Source organism: Cynocephalus volans, chromosome 7, assembly GCF_027409185.1.
Source record: "Cynocephalus volans isolate mCynVol1 chromosome 7, mCynVol1.pri, whole genome shotgun sequence".
In the NCBI taxonomy this organism is placed as follows: domain Eukaryota; kingdom Metazoa; phylum Chordata; class Mammalia; order Dermoptera; family Cynocephalidae; genus Cynocephalus; species Cynocephalus volans.
Genome location: NC_084466.1, coordinates 96,761,882 through 96,782,161, shown reverse-complemented (window position 1 = coordinate 96,782,161; position 20,280 = coordinate 96,761,882). Strand labels below are relative to the sequence as shown.

At 37.8% G+C, this 20,280-nt stretch overlaps 1 protein-coding gene across 3 annotated transcripts in view; it reads right to left on the bottom strand.

The window, feature by feature from the left end:
• MICU1 (mitochondrial calcium uptake 1) overlaps positions 1-17,685 on the bottom strand; it is a 269,066-nt gene extending 251,381 nt beyond the window's left edge. For all 3 annotated transcript variants that reach the window (XM_063102252.1, XM_063102253.1, XM_063102254.1), the window contains exon 1: positions 17,542-17,685. The gene's annotated coding sequence lies outside the window, so the exon portion shown is untranslated. The remainder of the gene's footprint in view (positions 1-17,541) is intronic.
• Between the last annotated feature and the right edge of the window lie 2,595 nt (positions 17,686-20,280).

The following is a 20,280-nucleotide window of genomic DNA, read 5'->3' as shown; positions in this document are numbered from 1 at the left end:
CCCCGAAAAAAAATGTAACAACTTGCCAAACTGAAGAATTTATTCAGCAAAATAAAAAACACAACGGAGAGTTTAACCAGCAGGCTTGCGGAAGTTGAAGAGAGAACCTCTGAACTTGAAGATGGGCTGTTTAAAATAACACAAGCAGACAAAAAAAGAAAAAAACAATCAAAGGCATTGAAGAAAATCTGAGACAGATATCAGACAACCTTAAGCGCTCAAATATCCGAGTCATGGGTATTCCAGAAGGGGAGGAAAAAGAAGATTTCATTGAAAACATATTCAACAAAATAGTGGCAGAAAACTTCCCAGGTAAAGGAAAAATCACAGATCTTCAGATCCAGGAAGCTCAACGAGCTCTAAACGTATTCAACCCAAAAAGGTCTACTCCAAGACATGTTATAGTCAAATTGGCAAAACTGAGAGACAAGGAGAGAATCTTAAAAGCTGTAAGAGAGAAGCGTCAAATCACCTATAAGGGAGCCCCAATCAGGCTAACATCAGACTTTTCATCACAAACCCTAAAACCCAGAAAGGAATGGGATGATATATTCAAAATACGAAAAGACAGAGATTGTAAGCCAAGAATACTCTACCCCGCAAGGCTATCCTTCCGAAATGAAGGGCAAATAGTATATTTCTCAGACAAACAAAAACTGCAGGAGTTCACAACCACACAACCAGCCTTACAAGAAATCCTCAAGGGAGTACTGGGTTTGGTACCTGAAAAACAACTGCCACTACCATAAACACCCAAGAAAAATCAAAACCCACTAGTATAATAAAAATGGCATCTACGAAGAGAAAACAAACAAACAAAAAAGGCTATCTACAACCCAAGGAACCAACAAATACAGAAAACAAACAGTAAATCAGAAAGAAAGGAACAAAAGACACAACACATCCAAACAAAAATCAATAAAATGCTAGGATTAAATCAACACTTTTCAATAACAACTCTTAATGTAAAACACTTAAATTCCCCAATCAAAAGACACAGACTGGCTGACTGGATTAAAAAGGAGGACTCAACTATATGCTGCCTTCAGGAGAACCACCTCACCCATAAGGACTCACACAGGCTAATAAGAGTGAAAGGCTGGAAAAAGATTTACCATGCAAACAGAAAAGAAAAACGAGCTGGAGTAGCTATTCATATATCTGACAAAATAGACTTTAAACTAAAAACCATAAAAAGAGACAATGAGGGACACTACTTAATGATAAAAGGATTGATCCATCAAGAAGACATAACAATCATAAATATATACGCACCCAATGTTGGAGCAGCGAGATTTATAAAACAAACTCTATTAGACCTAAAGAAGGAAATAGACACTAATACCATAATAGCAGGGGACCTGAACACTCCACTGTCAATATTGGACAGATTGAAACGGACGCAAATCTCCCGAACTCTTTCTATGAAGCAAACGTCATCCTGATACCAAAACCAGGTAAAGATATAACCAAAAAAGAAAACTACATGCCGATATCCTAGATGATCATAGGTGCAAAAATCCTCACTAAAATACTAGCAAACAGAATACAGCAACACATGCATAAAATTATTCACCACAATCAAGTGGGATTCATCCCAGGGATGCAAGGGTGGTTCAACATACAGAAATCAATAAATGTGATACACCATATTAATAAAATCAAACTCAAGGACCATATATGGTTATCTCTATAGATGCTGAAAAAGCATTTGATAAAATTCAACATTCATTCATGACAAAGACCCTCTATAAGTTAGGTATAAATGGAAAGTATCTCAACATAATTAAAGCCATATATGACAAACCCACTGCCAATATCATCCTGAATGGGGAAAAGCTGAAAGTTTTTCCTTTAAGAACAGGAACTAGACAAGGATGCCCACTCTCACCACTCCTATTCAACATAGTGTTGAAACTATTAGCTAGAGCAATCAGAGAAGAGGAGGAAATAAAGGGCATCCAGATTGGAAAAGATGAATTCAAACTGTCGCGGTTTGCAGATAACATGATCCTATATATTGAACAGCCTAAAACCTCTACAATAAAACTCTTGGAATTGATAAATGATTTCAGCACAGTAGCAGGATACAAAATCAACACACAAAAATCAGTAGCATTTCTTTTCTCCAATAGTGAACATGCAGAAAGAGAAATCAAGAAAGCCTGCCCATTTACAATAGCCACCAAAAAAATAAAACTTAGGAAATGAGTAAACCAAGGAGGTGAAAAATCTCTATAATGAGAACTACAAACCACTGCTGAGAGAAATAGAGAGGATACAAGAATATGGAAAGATATCCCATGCTCTTGGATTGGAAGAATCAACAGTGTGAAAATGTCCATACTACCCAAAGTGATATACAAATTCAATGCAATCCCCATCAAAATTCCAAAGACATTTTTCTCAGAAATGGAAAAAACTATCCAGACATCTATATGGAATAACAAAAGACCATGCATAGCCAAAGCAACGCTGAGCAAAAAAAATAAAGCAGGAGGCATAACACTACCTGACTTTAAACTATACTACAAAGCTATAATAACCAAACCAGTATGGTACTGGCATAAAAACAGACACACTGATCTATGGAGTAGAATAGAGAATCCAGAAATCAACCCACACACTTACTGCCATCTGATCTTTGACAAAGGCACCAAGCCTATACACTGGGGAAGAGACTGCCTCTTCAGCAAATGGTGCTGGGAGAACTGGATATCAATATACAGGAGAATGAAACTAGACCCATACCTTTCACCATACACTAAAGTCAATTCAAAATGGATTAAAGAATTAAATATACACCCTGAAACAATAAAGCTTCTTAAAGGAAACATAGGAGACACACTTCAGGAAGTAGGACTGGACACAGACTTCATGAATATGACCCCAAAAGCATGGGGAGCCAAAGGAAAAAGAAACAAATGGGATTATATCCAACTAAAGAGCTTCTGCACAGCAAAAGAAACAATTAACAGAGTTAAAAGACAACCAACAGAGTGGGAGAAAATATTTGCAAAATATACATCTGACAAAGGATTAATATCCAGATTATACAAGGAACTCACACAACTTTACAAGAAAAAAACAAGCAACCCAATTAAAAAATGGGCAAAAGAGCTAAGTAGGCATTTCTCTAAGGAAGATATACGAATGGCCAACAGACATATGAAAAAATGCTCAACATCACTCAGCATCCGGGAAATTCAAATCCAAACCACACTGAGATACCATCTCACCCCAGTTAGGATGGCTAAAATCCAAGACTCTGAATGATAAATGCTGGCGAGGTTGCGGAGAAAAAGGAACCCTCATATATTGTTGGTGGGACTGCAAAATGGTGCATCTTCTATGGAAAATGGTATGGCGGTTCCTCAAACAATTGCAGATAGATCTACCATATGACCCAGCTATCCCACTGCTGGGAATATACCCAGAGGAATGGAAATCATCAAGTCGAAAGTACACCTGTTCCCCAATGTTCATCGCAGCACTCTTTACAATAGCCAAGAGTTGGAACCAGCCGAAATGTCCATCATCGGATTAGTGGATACGGAAAATGTGGTATATCTACACAATGGAATACTACTCAGCTATAAAAACGAATGAAATACTGCCATTTGCAACGACATGGATGGACCTAGAGAGAATTATATTAAGTGAAATGAGTCAGGCACAGAAAGAGAAATACCACATGTTCTCACTTATTGGTGGGAGTCAAAAATAAATAAATAAATTCACACACACATACAAAAAAATCAGGGGGAGGGGGGAAGAAGACATAACAACTACAATTCCTTGAAGTTGATACGACAAGCAAACAGAAAGGACATTGTTGGGTGGGAGGGGGGAGAGGGAGGAAGGAGGGAGGTTTCGGTAATGGGCCACAGTAATCAACCACATTGTATATCGACAAAATAAAATAAAATAAAAGAATTTAGGCCAGGGACTCCAGGAGAGACATGGGAAATAGTCCCAGTGGCCACTTGCCTCTTGAAGTCTTTTCTGGTGTCCAAAGCTTTCCAATTTTTGCCAGTGACTAAATTAGGCTCTCGGATTCCAAAGTCATACAAATAAACAATGTACCCAACAGTAAAGCAATTAACTCTTTATTAAAAGAGGAGATAGACTTATGCATAAGGGGGGTAGCGAGAGTAAAGCTAGCCCCTCCAGAGGAGCTGTTTAGGGTCTTTTATAGGGAAAGGAGTTAAGGAGTATAGGCTAACGTCACTGGAGGTGGTCTGTTCTGTTCTTCCTGGTTGCATCATGGGTCCATGCTCAGTAGGCAGTGGTGTTCATCATTGTCACCCCAGGAGGGTCACTGTAGCAGTCACCTTGAAGCTTTGTGTGCAGGTGGGAATTCCTAAAGGGGTCTTAATGTTAGTCTGTAACTTTTACAATTATAGTAAACAAGCCTTGGGGAGGGGTTTTGCAACTCAGTAAATATCTGTTTCCTCTTATTTCAGTCTGTCCAGGGAAGCCCAAGGGGTAATCATTTGCTCTGAGGGGTCTCATGACTGAGGAGTGGAAAAGTAACAAAGTGTCCTCTACAGGGAAAATGGAGTCAGTTTGGTTCACAGGCCTAGCCTTACTCTGTTTCAAGTACAATGCCTAACATGCTGCAAATTATTAATAAATGTTTGTTTGGAAGGTAATGTAAGAAGATACTGCTGATGGTGATAAGTTAAATAAAAACCATATTGTTTGATGTAATATAATTTTCACTAAAATGTTACACAAATATGTAAACCTAAACATCTTTTTAGTGCAAACTAAAAGGCAAAGTAAGACTCTAACCATAAATTTATCTATAATCTATCCTTGCTATTTGCGATATTGTGATTTATAAAAAGAAATATATATTTTAGTCTTCTTTCCATTTCCTGCCAGCTCCTAAAACCCTTGGAATCTCTGAAGTGGTAAACGTCTTTTCCTATGCTAACGAGATGAATGAAGGCTGGGGCTCCTGGATAGCCTGTGGACGGGAGTTTTTGCCAGGGTTATCAACCATATGATTAGAAGGTTGTAACTTCCAACCCATCCCTTGATCTCCAGGGAGGTGAGAGGGGCTGAAGGTTGAGTTGATCACCATTGCTAATGATTTAACCAATCATGGCTACATAATAAAGACTCAAAAAAACCCCAAAAGGATGGTTCAGACAGCTCCCAGGCTGGTAAACACATGAAGGAATTGGGAGGGTGACAAACCTTGAAAGGGTATGGAAACTTTCCCCTATATATTTTCCCCTTCCCCTATATATTTAGCCCTATGCAGCTCTTCCATCCGGCTGTTCCTGAGTTTTATCCTTCTATAATAAACAGTTAATAGTAAGTAAAGTACTCTCCTGAGTTTTGTAAACTGCTGTAGCAAATAACTGATCCCAAGAAAGGGATTATAGGAACCTCCAATTTGTAGCCAAGTGAGAAAGAAGTTGTGGATAACCTTGAAATTGGGGAACAGACCCCTAGTTTCCCCGAGCTGTTCCCCTGACCCCAGTCAGAACAGACGTCAGCTGAGGGAAGGGGAAATAGCAAAAGAAAAACTGCTTGACCAAGCCTGATAGGCTGAATTCCTAGAAATGTCAATAAATCTTGCTTAACAATAAGATGAAACTAGAGTTAGTTAAACACATACTTTCTTTAGAGTAAACCTAAAGACCACAAGATGTGTGTTCCTTAGTTTGTTCCTTAGGATAATGACTATAGATAACATTGATAAAGTCAATTCTGAGATATTTTCCAGATCACCCATGATCACAAGACTACTTTGAAGCATGTATACCCCCAGACTTGGAGGAGCCATGGAAAATACTTTTCAGGATGCCAGAAATAATTACTCTGACTTCACCACTGACCAATCAGACACCCACATAATTCCTGAGACCCCTACCCAAATTCCTATCCTATAAGTATCTGTGATTTTAAGCTCTCAGAGAGTTTGAGGTCTTCAAGCTCCTTTAGCTGACTCAATCTCCTTGACTAGCCACTCTAACACTGTTCTTTAACACTGTAAATTCTGGCAAAAGACTCTTCAGTCATTTGGCATAGCAGATGATGACAGACCCCACTCAGCTCAGTAACAGCCTGGGAGCCTACTGCTTGCATTTGGCATCTGATGTGGGGGGCAATCTAGAGAGACTATCATAACATAACATAACATAACATAACATAACATAAAAGGGGTTGTTTATACTAACCCCAATTAGTGTCAGATTTTTAACTAAAGTTGTAGGCCATTCAGCTGGTGCAGGAGAACTGGTTAGTGTGGGGGGAAAAATCATAAATCTGGTATCAGAAGTGAAGTTTTAAATGCTGTGAGTGAGAGTGTATAAGAGTGAAAAAAGTGTTTTTCCTATACAGTTTGCTTTTTCCTTTGTACCATTCTAATCAAGGAAGTAGATAATTGTGTTCCTTTTCTTCTAACCTAAATACCATTTCAAATTCATGTAATCGCTTTCCCATTTCTAAGAAACCTTGTACTTTGACTCCAAAAAAAAACCCTAATTGAACAAGAAAAAACAAACCAATTCAAAAAAGGACAATGGACTTGAACAGACACTTCTTCAAAGATTTTATGTGCCAATAAGCACATGAAAAGATACTCAACATCATTAGTAGTTAGGCAAATGCAAATGTATACCACAATGAGATACTATCCACACTGATTAGGATATCTATTATCAAAAAAAAAAAAAAAACAAGAAAATAACAAGTTCCAGAGAAAATATGGAAAAATCGGAATGCTGTGCATTGCTAGTGGGAATGCAAATTAGTGTAGCAGCCGTGGAAAACAGTTTGGTGGCTCCTCAAAAAGTTGAACATAGAAGTAACATACTGTATTAGTCTATTTTCTGTCACTCATAAAATACCTGAAACTGTATTTATTAAACAAATGAAATTTATTTCTTACAGTTTCAAAAGCTGGGAAGTCAGTGGTCCAGGGGGCACATTTGACGTTCAAATATCTGTTTGAATCCCTACTTTCAGTTCTTTTGGGAATATACATAGGAGTGAAATTGCCAGATTGTGCTATGGATCGAATATCCCTCAATACTCATTAAAGCTTGACCCCTATTGTAGCAGTGTTAAGAAGGTGGGAAATCCGATTATGGTATATAAAAGGTGGGGCCTTTGGAAGGCAACTGGATCATGAGAATTGTGTCCTTGTGAATGGATTAACCTCTTTGCTAAGGTATTTTGCAGGACTACTGGAGTTACCATGGCCCAGCACAAACCAGACTAAACTGGTTGAACCCACGGACTCTCTAGTAAACCTGCAAGAATGTCCAATAGGTGACCTTTGACACCAGAGGGCTGAAAACTCCACCTCCAGATCACACTAACATCGCCATTTTTTTGAACATGCAACTCATAAAGAGGCATACAGATGGCTTTGCACCAGTGCAGATCGTTAAAGAACTTCCTCAAACTCTTTAACCAATCATGATCCCCCATACCTCGCACCACCCCTAACAATTTCCCCATAAATTTCCTGCTGTCAGTAAGGCAAATTTGAGATTTATTTCTCCTGTCTTCTCATTTGGCTGCCTTGCAAATAAACCTTTTTCTCTTCTGCAAAAACTAGTGTCAGTACTCAGCTTGCTATGCATCAGGCAACAGGACTTTTCAGTTACAATATGACTCCATTTATATGATGTACCTAAAATAGTCAAACTCATAGAGATGGAAAGTAGAATAGTGGTTACCAGGGGCCAGGAGGAGGACTAATAGTAAGTTAATGTTCAGTGGGTATGAAGTTTCTGTTTGGAATGATGAAAAAGTTTTAAGAATGGATAGTGGCAATGGTTGCACAACTTGAGGAATATATTTATTGCCAATGAATAATCCATTTAAAAGTGGTTAAAATGATAAATTTTATGTATGTTTTATTGCAATTTTAAAAAAGAAAGGCTGATTAACTCAGAGCAAAGTGGTGATAACACTAAGGTCCAGGGTGTCCAGTTTTTCATCACTGTACCAGCGGGGGCGGGGGAGACTGAACTATCTAGTTCAAAAAGCTTATTATAAAGAATAAAGTAATTGAATCATCATTTATCTGAGATTTAAATTATGTGAGGACAGAAACTGCCAAGTGTGGTGTAATTAGACAAAATTTAACAAAAGGGCTGTTTACAAAGATCTGGGTAGAGTCAACAAAAACCAAAAGAGATAGTGAAATACCCTGGACATAAGAACAGTGGGAAGCCACTAGGCCTTAATGGGCCAATGAAGGTAAGAGCTACCAAAATTCACAGTCAATTGTAGCTACAATTTTGGGAGAGAGTTGCTTGCAAAGAGAGATGTAGCCTTCAGCAGAGGAATACAACTATTACCAACTGACAAAGAGGGAGCCAGGGAAATAAATACCCAGACATTGCTCTCTTCTCACCTGCTATCTTGGCCAAACCCTACTGGATACCAGAGGGAAAAGAACCTGTAGATGTAGTCCATAAAAATCAGCTTCCTGGGGCATAAAGTAGGGTAGAGAAGGTTAGAGAGTAAATATAGAGGGGCAAATAGAAAATATCTAGTGCAACATGATATATTACTTTACTTCATATTTCTACTTTACTAGTCAAAGGAAGAATTATAATAAATATATTTTTCAGTATAAAGAAAAAGTTCCTGTTGCCACAAAAAAATAGGGGAGTCTGGGTTAAAAACATAAAGGTTTTTGTTGTTAAAAAAAAAATGAGGGGCCGGCCCAGTGGCGCACTCGGGAGAGTGCAGCATTTGGGAGCGCAGCAGCGCTCCCGCCACGGGTTCGGATCCTATATAGGAATGGCTGGTGGGCTCACTGGCTGAGCGCGGTGCGGACGACACCAAGCCAAGGGTTGCAATCCCCTTATCGGTCACAAAAAGACAAAAAAAAAAAAAAAAAAAAAAAAAAAAGAGGGCTATTAGCTCAGTTGGTTAGAATGCAGTGCTTTAACATTGAGATCAAGGGTTCGGATCCCTGTACCCAACCAGCCACACACACACACAAAAACAAAAACAAAAAAAAACGAAAGAAAGAGAGAAACCCATACACTTCTAACAAGAGGATTCAGTACATGGTCTACCCCAATACTCTCAAACACTGAGATAAAATATAAAGAGAAAAGTTCATAATACACCAGAATATTAGAGCTGAAAGAGACCTTAGAAATTTTCAAAAATTCAATATGGCAGGAAACAGGCCAGAGAGGAAGCAATTTCATCAAGAACATAAAGCTAGTTAGCAGCAAAGTTGGAAAAAGAAACCAGTAACTTCTTCTCTGAATGTCTTCCTATCATACTAAGCTATAGAAATGAATATGAACATGCTTAATATTGGGAAAATTTAAAAATATACAGGCTTAAACAAACAAGCTCATAAGGATAGGATGTTTAATTTCTTATAATAGAACCCCAGATTTCCCACAATAACACTAAAGATTCTGCCATCTACCTTCTTAACCAAAAAAAAAAAAAAAAATGACATTTCATGAATCCTAATACAGCACACACAATACTTAGGAATTGACCAAAGACTTTAATCTGAGCCTAAAGAAAATAAGCAGTCAAGAAGGAAATTATTGAGTTAAGAGCTGTTTTCCTGTAGAGCATGAAATTAAAATCTCTAGGCTAAGAGTAATGGAGCCATGCCAAAGCTTTGACAGTTCAAAAGTTGGGGCATACAAGGATACTTCGAAAAGCTTATGGTAAAATAGAATTAAAAGATAATAGGAATCTTTCCATGAACTCTTTGAAGACCCCTCATATATGAAGAATGCATACACCACTGATGAAGGTAAACCAAAATCACTTCTTAAAATGCATACTAATTACACACAAAGAGTACACATGCAGTATGTAGAAGACAAAAACCCCATAAAATCAATTATAAAAAAGAGAAACTAAAAGTATTGAGGATTAAAAGAAATTATTTATAAAAATAAATGCAAATTTAAAAAACGGTCTCTTTTTCAGAGAAGAGATTAACACCAAACCTTTATAGCTTATTTTAAAACTTTGTAGGAAATTTCAAAGAATACTATTATGAACACATTTCACCATATTTGCTTCATCTATTTATCTATTAAGCCATTTTTTAATGCCAAACCATTTCAAAGTAATTAACAAACATTGTAACACTTTATCCCTACATATTTTGATAATATTTTCCTACATAACCACAATACCATTATTAACCATGCAAATTAACAATATCCTATTATCTTCTAATACCAGAACACATACAAAATTTTCCAAAATTTATAACTGATTTCCAAACCAGGATCCACACAAACATCATGCATTACCTTTGGTTTCGTCTCTCTAGTCACTCTTAATCTAGAATAGTCCCTCCACACACAATCTTTTTCTCCCCTCACAACCTTAATTTTTACGTGTGTGTTAAAATATACATAATATAAAATTTACCAACACTCATTAGAATAGCTATTATAGGGAAAAAATCAGAAAATGACAAGTGTTGGTGAGGATGTGGAGAAACCGGAACCCTTGTGCATTGCTGATGGGAATGTAAAATGTTGTAGCCACTATGGAAAAAGTATGGCAGCTCCCAAAAAAATTAAACATGGAATTACCATATGTTCCAGCTATTCCACTTCTGGGTATATATATCCAAAGGAATTAAAAGCAAGGACTTGACCAGATATTTGTATAGCCATGCTCAAAGCAGCACTATTCACAACAGCCAAAAGGTGGAAGCCACCCAAGTCTCCACCAATGGAAAAATGGATAAACAAAATGTTATATATACATATAAGGAATATTATCCAGCCTTTTAAAGAAAGGAAATTCTGACATATGCTACAACATGGATGAACCTTGAGGACACTATGCTAAGTGAAATAAGTCAGTCACAGAAAGACAAATACTGTGTGACTTCGTTTATATGAGGTAACTCGCATAGTCGAACCATTGAGACGGAAAGTAGAATGGTCATTTCCAGGGGCTAGAGGAAGAGGAAAATGGGGAGTTAGTGTTTAATAAGTATGGAGTTTCAGTTTGGGAAGAAGAAAAAGTTCTAGAAATTAATGGTAGTGATGGTTTCAGGACAATGTGTATGTACTTATGCTACTGTACCCTTAAACATTATTAAAATGGTAAATTTTTTTAAATTGTGGAAAATATATATAACACAAAATTGACCATTTTAGCCACTTTTAAGCATACAATTCAGTGGCATTATGTACATTCAGTGGCATTATGTACATTCACCATGTTGTGCAACCCATCATAGCACAACCCTATTTTCTGAAGAGAACACAGCAACTATATTGCAGCATTTCTCACATTCTGTACTTGTCTGACTGCTTCCTTGTGGTGTGGTTTAAATTGCTTCTCTGTTCCCTTTATTTCACTATAAACTGGAATTTACATCTAAAGGCTTAATCAGAGTCAAATTAAGTATTTTTGGCAAGTATTCTGCATAGATTATTTTGTATATTTCATGAGCCCTGGTTCAGGCTTTTTTCTCTGATGTCTAATCTGCCATTAATCCCATCAAGTGTATTTTTTCTCTCAGACATAGTTTCCATCTCTGATGTTTCAATTTGGGTCTATTTATATCTTCCATGTCTCTATTTAACATATTCAATCTTTCCTCTAGTTTCTTGGCCATATGGAATACAGTTATAAAAACTGTTTTAAACATCTCTCTCTACTAATTCTATCAGCTGAGTCACTTCTGTTTTGGTTTTGATTCTTTTCTCATCATTATGAGTCATATTTTCCTACTTCTTTGCATGCCTAGTAATTTTTGATTGGATGCCAGACATTGTAAATTTTACCTTTTATGCTGGATATTTTTGTATTCCTGTAACTATTAATGAACTTTCTTCAGGGACATGATTAAATTACTTGTAAACCATACCCTTCTGGATTTTGTGTTTAAGCATTGTCAGGCTGGGTCAGAGTAGCATATAAAGCTAATTCACCCCACTACTAAGGCAAAATCCTTCAGAAAGAGACTCTACACAATGATCTGTTAAGACATTTCTACTGTGGCTGGTAAAAAACAAAAAAACAAAAAACAAAAGAAACAAACAAAACACTATTCCTGACTGCAAGAACTATAAGTCTTGTTTTCCCTAATCTTTCCAAATGGTTCTTTTACTAGCCTCAAGAAGTTTCCTCACATATATGCACTGATCAGTTCTCAGTCTAATACTTGAGGGGGATCCTCTGCAGACCTCTGAAGCTCTCCCTCCCTGCAGCTGTCCTACTTCCAGTACTGTAGTCTGCTCTGCAAACTCCAGATGCCCTCCCCAGATTCCCTCAATTAAGGGAAACCACTGTGCTCTGCCTGAATTCCTCCTCCCTGCATCTGCAACTGGGAAACTCTAGGGAGCAAGCCAGAGCAATCACAGAGCTCACCTCAGGGATCACTCTCCTTAGTCGCACAATGTCCAAAATCCATAAAACCACTGACTTGTATATTTTGTCTACTTTTTTTTAGCTGTTTAAGGCAGAATTTGGCCCTCTTACTCCTCTCTGGTTTTTTAAAAATTATTTTAAAGCTCCTCTTAGATAGCATATCATTTCATTGCTACATATTTTAGTTTCTCTCTCCAAAAATATGGACTTTTTCCCCACATAATCATGTAACTGTTATACTTAAATTTGACAATAATTCCTTAGTATAATCTAATATCTAATTTATATTCTAATTTTCTCAACTTTCTAAAAAAATTCTTTTTAAAAAACAATTGGTAGTTCAAATTTTCTTTAATGCTAGGATTTAATGAACACTACTCTGTGAAAGGTACTATGTTAAGTACCAGGCATCCAATACCTTATTTAGTCTTCAATAACCCTTTGAAGTATTATTACTACTCCCATTTTACTGAGAAGTACACCAAAGACCAAAGCCTTTTAAAAACCTGCCTATGGTCATAGCCAGTAGACAGCAGAAGCAAAAACATTGCTCTTAACAAGTATGATTCAATACCATCTCAGGAATTATTAGCACAGAAAGTCAGATGGCATCAATGCTGAAGTTGAAAATTCTGAAACTGCTTAATTTAAATGCTCTCTCATGTTAAGGACCTGAGAAAGTTACTAATGTTGCTTCATTTGAAATATGTTACAATAGAATCCACTTTATAATTTTAAAAAATACAATTTCCAAATCTAAAAGCAAATTTTATTTGAAAAAGGAACACGGTTGAAATGAAAAATTAACTGTCATCTGGAACTAGAGAATGCAGATTCAAATTTATAATGTTCTACAACAGCTGTCAAAAAGAACATGTGATGACAGAAACATTTTATATCTATGCTGTTCAATACAGTAGCCATTATCCACATGCAACTACTGAGTACCTGAAATGTGTCTAAGAGAAACTGAGATACTGAATTTTTTATTTTCTTTAATTTTGATTACCTTAAATTTAAATTGGAATTATCAATCCATCTGTCTGTCTCCACATCTAGACTCTGAGTTCCTCAAAGAATGGAATATATTTTCAACTCTCCCTCCAATGACTTGGTACATATTACACACATTTCTTGATGTGTGGATGGAATTTTCTAGATGTGTCCAGGTAAGTTCTCTAAATATATCAGCTGATAAAAATTACAGAGAAGACAATCCATTGGATTGTATCATTTTTCTATTCTGATTTTTAAAGCAGATGAAATATTTATTAACCAAACATGCTCTGGGCTTATGTATATGACAAGCACCCTGTTGGGTACTCAGTATATGAGCAAACCCAGTTTCTGGCACCAAGAATCAATCCCATAGAAAATACATACAATTGCTCAACAGAGTAAGAATATTTTAAACTGGTGAAATAAATTATGAGAACCACCTGAGGGTATGTAGTGTATTGAATTATGTCCCCCCAAAACTCCCAGAAGCTTGAGTTGTGTCCCCCAAGTTTTATGTATCAGGAACTTAGTCCCCACTGTGACTGCAAAGAGGGTGGGAAATCCTATCATGGTAATTGTAAGGTGGGGCCTTGAAGAGGTGATTGTGTTGTAGGACCGTACAGTAGTGAGTGGATTTAAAATGGTGGTCAGGGGCGTGATTCTGAGGGCTTTAAAAGAAGAGGACTGTCTGTCTTTCTCCCTCTGCTCTCTCTGCTTCCACCATCTTGCAATGTGAGACCTCTGGGTCATTGTCGCCACCACCAGATGGACTTTGGACTTCCCAGCCTCAGAAACTGTAAGCAATAAATTTCATTTTCTTTATAAATTACCCAGTCTCAGGTACTCAGTTATAGCAGCACAAAAAGGGGTTTTACATTTTGAACAACAACTCATTAAAATAGTTTAAAGATGGGCCGAGCCCGTGGCGCACTCGGGAGAGTGAGGCGCTGGGAGCGCAGTGACGCTCCCGCCACGGGTTCGGATCCTATATAGGAACGTGGTTCGGATCCTATATAGGAATGGCCGGTGCATTCACTGGCTGAGTACCGGTCACGAAAAAGACAAAAAAAATAGTTTAAAGATGAAAAGTAGCTCATCAGTTAGAAGACAGAGAGATTGTGGAAAGGCATTCCTAATAAAACAAACAGTCTGTGCAAAGGCATAAAGACACAAAAAGATATGGCTTGTAGGGGGAGCAAAAAGTATTTCATCAGGCTAGAACATGGGGGAAGGAATAGGAAGGGAAAAAGATGCATTTGAGCCAGATTCTAATTGCCCTTTATGCGCCATGTTCCTGAGTGCTGACTCAATCCTACTAGGATAGTGGCGATCATAGTACTGATGCTTATTTTTTAAAAAGGGAAAAAATAGCTTACTAATTTTAAATAGCAAAAATAAAAATAGCTTGCTAAATAGCAAAAATAAAAATAGATTGTTAATTCTCACACTCAATGAAAAAAAATTTAAAAAGCAAAATCTAAATTATAAGTTGTGCTTATAACAGACCAAGTAACTGTCCAACTCTGAACAAGCAAGGTTTATTAGAACCGGCACTTTTAAGTTTTAAATGACCAACATTAAATCACTTTGAAGATAAATGCAAACATTATTTGTATATCAGACATGAAAGATGAGCATATCTTTCTCAAAGATTACACTAAAGTTTCAATTTTATCAGGGTAAAACCCACTTTGAATTTAGTATCAGTTAGCCTAGAAATGTTTACAATTTTTAAAAAACTGATCATCCCATTAGTTTAGGGGAAAAAAAAGATTAATCCACTTTCTTTTCTCATAAACAAGACTAAAACATCTCTCCTCCAATGCAGCAACATTTAACTTCCCAATGCCAGATCATTAATTATATTTAATTGCCAATCAGTTTTCCTAGTCGTCCAATTCCACAGTTGTCTTTTTTTTTGGTCAAGTAACATTCTAAACTGTTATCTCTTCTACCTGTAGGTATCCAGTATCTCATGCTCTTCTTCACAAGAATATTACCCTGAATTTATCCTTAAAAATAAAAACAAAACCATTTTATCATTCCTGTCTATTACCAAAAGTCACCATGAATTCTGATTTGAACTTCCCAGGTGCTCAACTCATTGCTCCCCTTATATAGTAAAGAAACATGCTATCTTCCGTTTAACACTCAACTTTACTGAGCTCAGCATTCACAGCATTCATATAAAACTCTCTCAATACAGTCTCTTAGCCCGACAGTTATCATACTTGGATTAGGCATTCTTCAAATACTTGGGCACTCTAATAATAATTATTTAGTTTAACAAAGGCTCATATGCAACATGGAATTTAAAATCTGCTATAATCAAAGATTGAAAGTGGCAAAATTAGGTTTTAAAAAAGCTTTATCAATTACCTTGGTCCTATAATTCTGAGTATTATAAGATCTGAAGAAGTTGGTCAGTTAAATATTTCAGTTATAATTATTTTATATAATATTGCATTATGGGAGAAATGACCTACCATTATTTTATTCTTACATATAGGAAAAGTCAGTGGAAAAGTCAGTTTCAAGATGCAACTCCTGGGAATGTAAAGTCTACTCAATATAGTAAATACTCTATGGTGTATAAAGAAAGACAGCAATAACCACTTGTTTCTTGCTCTTACTAGCTTTTATTAATTTCTATCACTATTTTCCTTTCTCCCAAGGCTCACAAGCCACTCCTAAATCTTTGCTTTTTGTTAATATTATTTTGTGTTTTATGACCCTTGATAAAGACATTTAGATGGTGTCAATGACACTTTCTTGACATAATGAGATGGCCAGAGTGATATTCTTGAGTAAAAGAGATAATCAGGGACCTACCAAGGTAGCTGGAAGCCAGAACCACCTTCTCACGGGCAACTGGCAGTAGGTTCTAAAGTATTTAGGATTAAGCTATATTCAACAAGCTCAATAACTTGTCCACACCAGAAAGACAAAGGGTTGGTCATCCTGGCCAACATCTTTATCTCAAGATGCTGACATTTTATTGTCATGAGATTTAATAAAACCTAAATTCTCCTACAGCTATCAATCCCGAACTTGTTTCACCTTATCTGCAAACCTCTTTCTTCTAGGGCTAGATCACTTCTGCACGTGACCCAAAGGGTCACATAAATAAATAATAAATAAAGGTCAACATAAATAAAGGTATCAAAGAAGCCTCGCAAAAAAGTGTGATAGAAACATCTATTTACAAAAGAACAGAAAGAATATGAGACTTTCCAAGGTGCCACAGGGAGAATAAAATATTTTATCTTAGTCTCTTAGCTACAAAATGTTTGTTCTACTTATATTTACTAGTACCTACAGCATTTTTAGGCGTCTAAAAGGGTTACCTTAAAGAAACCATAAACCACAGATTACGGAGATGGCAACCTAAAGAACAGTCCGTTTAAAACTCTTCTCCAAGGGCCGGCCCGTGGCTCACTTGGGAGAGTGTGGTGCTGACAACACCAAGTCAAGCGTTAAGATCCCCTTACCCGGTCATCTTAAAAAAAAACAAAAAAACAACTCTTCTAGAAACATTCACGAGGAGTCAGTAACACCTGACTCTTTCCCAAAACGTCATACGGTAAGTCACGATGGGATGGTGAGAAAGAAACCTGAGAGAATGAGAACGAGAAGGCGCTGGAAGAGGGAAAACTGAACAGTCCGAGACGCCTGAACTTTGTGTTACTCCTTTGAGTCCCCGCTGATTTTCCACGTCTTTTCGGTCCAGTGGTTAATATCTCTGCCTATCAGAGATCCAGCTATAAACTCCCTCAACCGCTTCCAACCACATCCACAAATTCCAGGAGAGCTAGTCAAGGCTACCTGTGTCACCCGGTCGGTCGCCCGTGAGGAGAGGGACGCCGGCGCCCAAGTGAACGCTGCCGTTAGGAACTCGGTACGGGGAGCAGTTCTCTCGGGACAGGGAGAAGGGACGGCGTGAGGTGAAGGAAGGCGGAGGATGTGCAGCGGGCAGGGCTGAGGACTCCTTTCAGCGCCCAGAGCTGTGCGCATCAGGGAGACAGCTATCCCGGCGGACCCGAGAAGTTGCCGGAACCCTGGGACAGACAAACGGCCGGCTCCGAAGCCCAGGTCCCTAAAGCTGTTTCACCATCCCCTCCCCACATCGCCTTTCCTAAATGGTTGTCTCCTTACACCCTTCAGAGTCCAACTCACCCGTCCACACTGGAGCTCCAGCAGCTCCTCCGTCAAAGATGCCCACCTCTGACAACCATTGAGACCAAGAAACAGTGGAGACAAGCCTCCCCCGTCCACCGCCCGGTCTCACGTGACGCTCCCAGCCGCTGGGCCTGTCGGGATTGTGGCGAAATGCGTGTGGGAGGGGCACGGGCAAAAAGGACAGGGGAGGGGCGGGGGAAACAACTCGCCACGCCCCGGCGTCAGGCCACGCCCCCTCGCCTTTTAGGCCGGAGAGCGGGAGGGCTCCCAGAAGCCCTCGGGAATTTCCACTGGTTTTTTCCCCCACAGCGGTATAGGAGTCTGTTAAGAAATTTATTGTGACTGACGCTACTTCCTTGGTTCCCGTTTTCTCACTGGCTAAGCGAAAAGGAATCAGTGGTAGGAAAACTGGACCACAGTGAGTTGGGAATTGTTCCTCTCGAACTGGGTTTAGGTTTACAAACTTCTGGTAAAATTTCTTTATTTTATAGCCTTGAAGCTGTTTTGGATTTAGAAGCCTCCTCACCATTTCCTCTATTGTATGGGTTTTTCAAGTGTTTTATTTGCAGAATAATATTATTGCATAGTTTAATAGCATGTTTTTCCCCCGAAGAAGGTGTTTCTATCAGAAGTGGAGATGGGGAAGGATCCTCTCTCCTGCTATGGAAATAGAAGGAAAATATTATGATTATGATCCAGAAAACTTTGCAATAAAAATTTTTTCAAGAATTTAGCAGAGCTGTAGAAAAGGTAACAACCATGGAAACAAAAGAAGACAGACAAAACTATCACTGGGTTAAGTTGCTAAGTAAGAACACATATTTTTATTTTATTTTTTAATTTTTATTTATTTTTTTTATAAGATGACCGGTAAGGGGATCTTAACCCTTGACTTGGTGTTGTGAGCACCACGCTCAGCCAGTGAGTGAACCGGCCATCCGTATATGGGATCCGAACCCGGGGCCTTGGTGTTCTCAGCACCACACTCTCCCGAGTGAGCCACGGGCCGGCCCCAAGAACACATATTTTTATGAAAAATAACTTTTCAAAAGGGAAGGATAGTATGGTTTTAAGCTCTTGCAATTTTCTTTAATGTCCTGCTTAACAGAAGACATCTGATTGTCCTATCTTTTCTTCTCTTCTTTAAATGTTGCCTTCTTACACATCATGCAGTCTTTGGCAAACTCTACTATACGCTCAAGAGACAATGATGAAGGCAAATAACATCATAATTTTTAGAAAACAGTCTTGACATTACAGATCTCCAATAGAGTTTCAGAAACCCCCAAGAGTTCGCAAACCAAACTTTGAGAACCACTGTTTTAAACCATGCAAATGTTAACTTCTATTGTATTTTTTGCCTAGTCATTTTGGCATCAAGTAGAACAATTAGTGAAAAGGGTAACTAGACAGAGACAAAAAACTAAACAACGTACCTGCCAACCAACAAAAAATAAAAGATTAAACTTATAAATGAGAGTATTCTTTTTTTTTTTCTTTTTGGCGGCTTGCAGGTATGGGGATCCAAACACCTTAGTGTTATCAGCACCACGCTCTACCAAGTGAGCTAACTGGCCAGCCCTTTCTTCATTTCTGAAGCGTATAAAGTAACCTAGCAGAATTCAGATTCATAACCAAACATAGGTACATTCTACATTAGAAATCGGTCCACCAATCTAATGTTGTCTTTCAGGGTGCTGTGCAAGGTTGTTCCCTGTCACATGAATGTATAATATCACTAATCAGGGTTTTTATCCCCTGTACAAATTAATAATGAGATTCTTCTGGTGACCAGTGAAATCTGAAGTCAAAATTCTTTTAGCAAACATATCGAATGCCTTCTACATGCAAAGCTTAACAGCTTTAGCTTTAGCTTTGCATGGCAAATTTGTGTATATAATGAGACTTGTACACCCATATAAATGTATTTTTTGCCAAGTCCAAAAGTTCCCAAACCAGTCTAGTGATCAAATACCTCAAAATTATCTGGAGAGATTTTAAAAAGAGATTCCTGTATCATGACATATGCTATTTCAGGGGACCAGGATGGTGCTCAGGAATCTGAATTTTAAAAGTCGTAGGTGATTCCCACGCAACGATGGATTTGGGAATGAATATTAAGTATATGCAACAAAGAAATGGATTTGTTCTTTGCCCCCTGTGCTATCTCACATAAAATATTACCTCCATTTATTTCATCTTCAGTATTTCAAAAGTATGTTGTGTTGAAAGATCTGTGTTATCAAGAGACAGTATTTAATTTCATTCAGTTAAAATAGAAATTGATGTACGTGTTATAGTTCATCTGCCTTTATCACGTAAAAATAAAAATGAGAGGTATTACCCTAGCAGTGTCCAGCTTGTCACACCACTATAAAAAATGAAATATCTTTTGCAACAAGCATCTGTACTGCAAAAGGTGTCATTTTATAAAGCTTTGATTTAATTTCTTTAAAATGAATTCAGTGAGATGTCCCATGTTTCATTACACTTTTCTTCAGGGTTCCATGGATTATAGTATTTCAAAAACTATGTAGTCTATCTCAAATTTCTTTTGAGGATATATTATACTCAAGTATCTATCTAGAAACTTATGATCTATAGTTGCTCTTGTGGTGAGTATTCTTTCCCTTTTTTTTTTTTTTTTTTTAAGAAAAAGATGACCGGTAAGCGGATTTTAACCCTTGACTTGGTGTTGTCAGCACTACACTCTCCCAAGTGAGCCAGGGGCCAGCC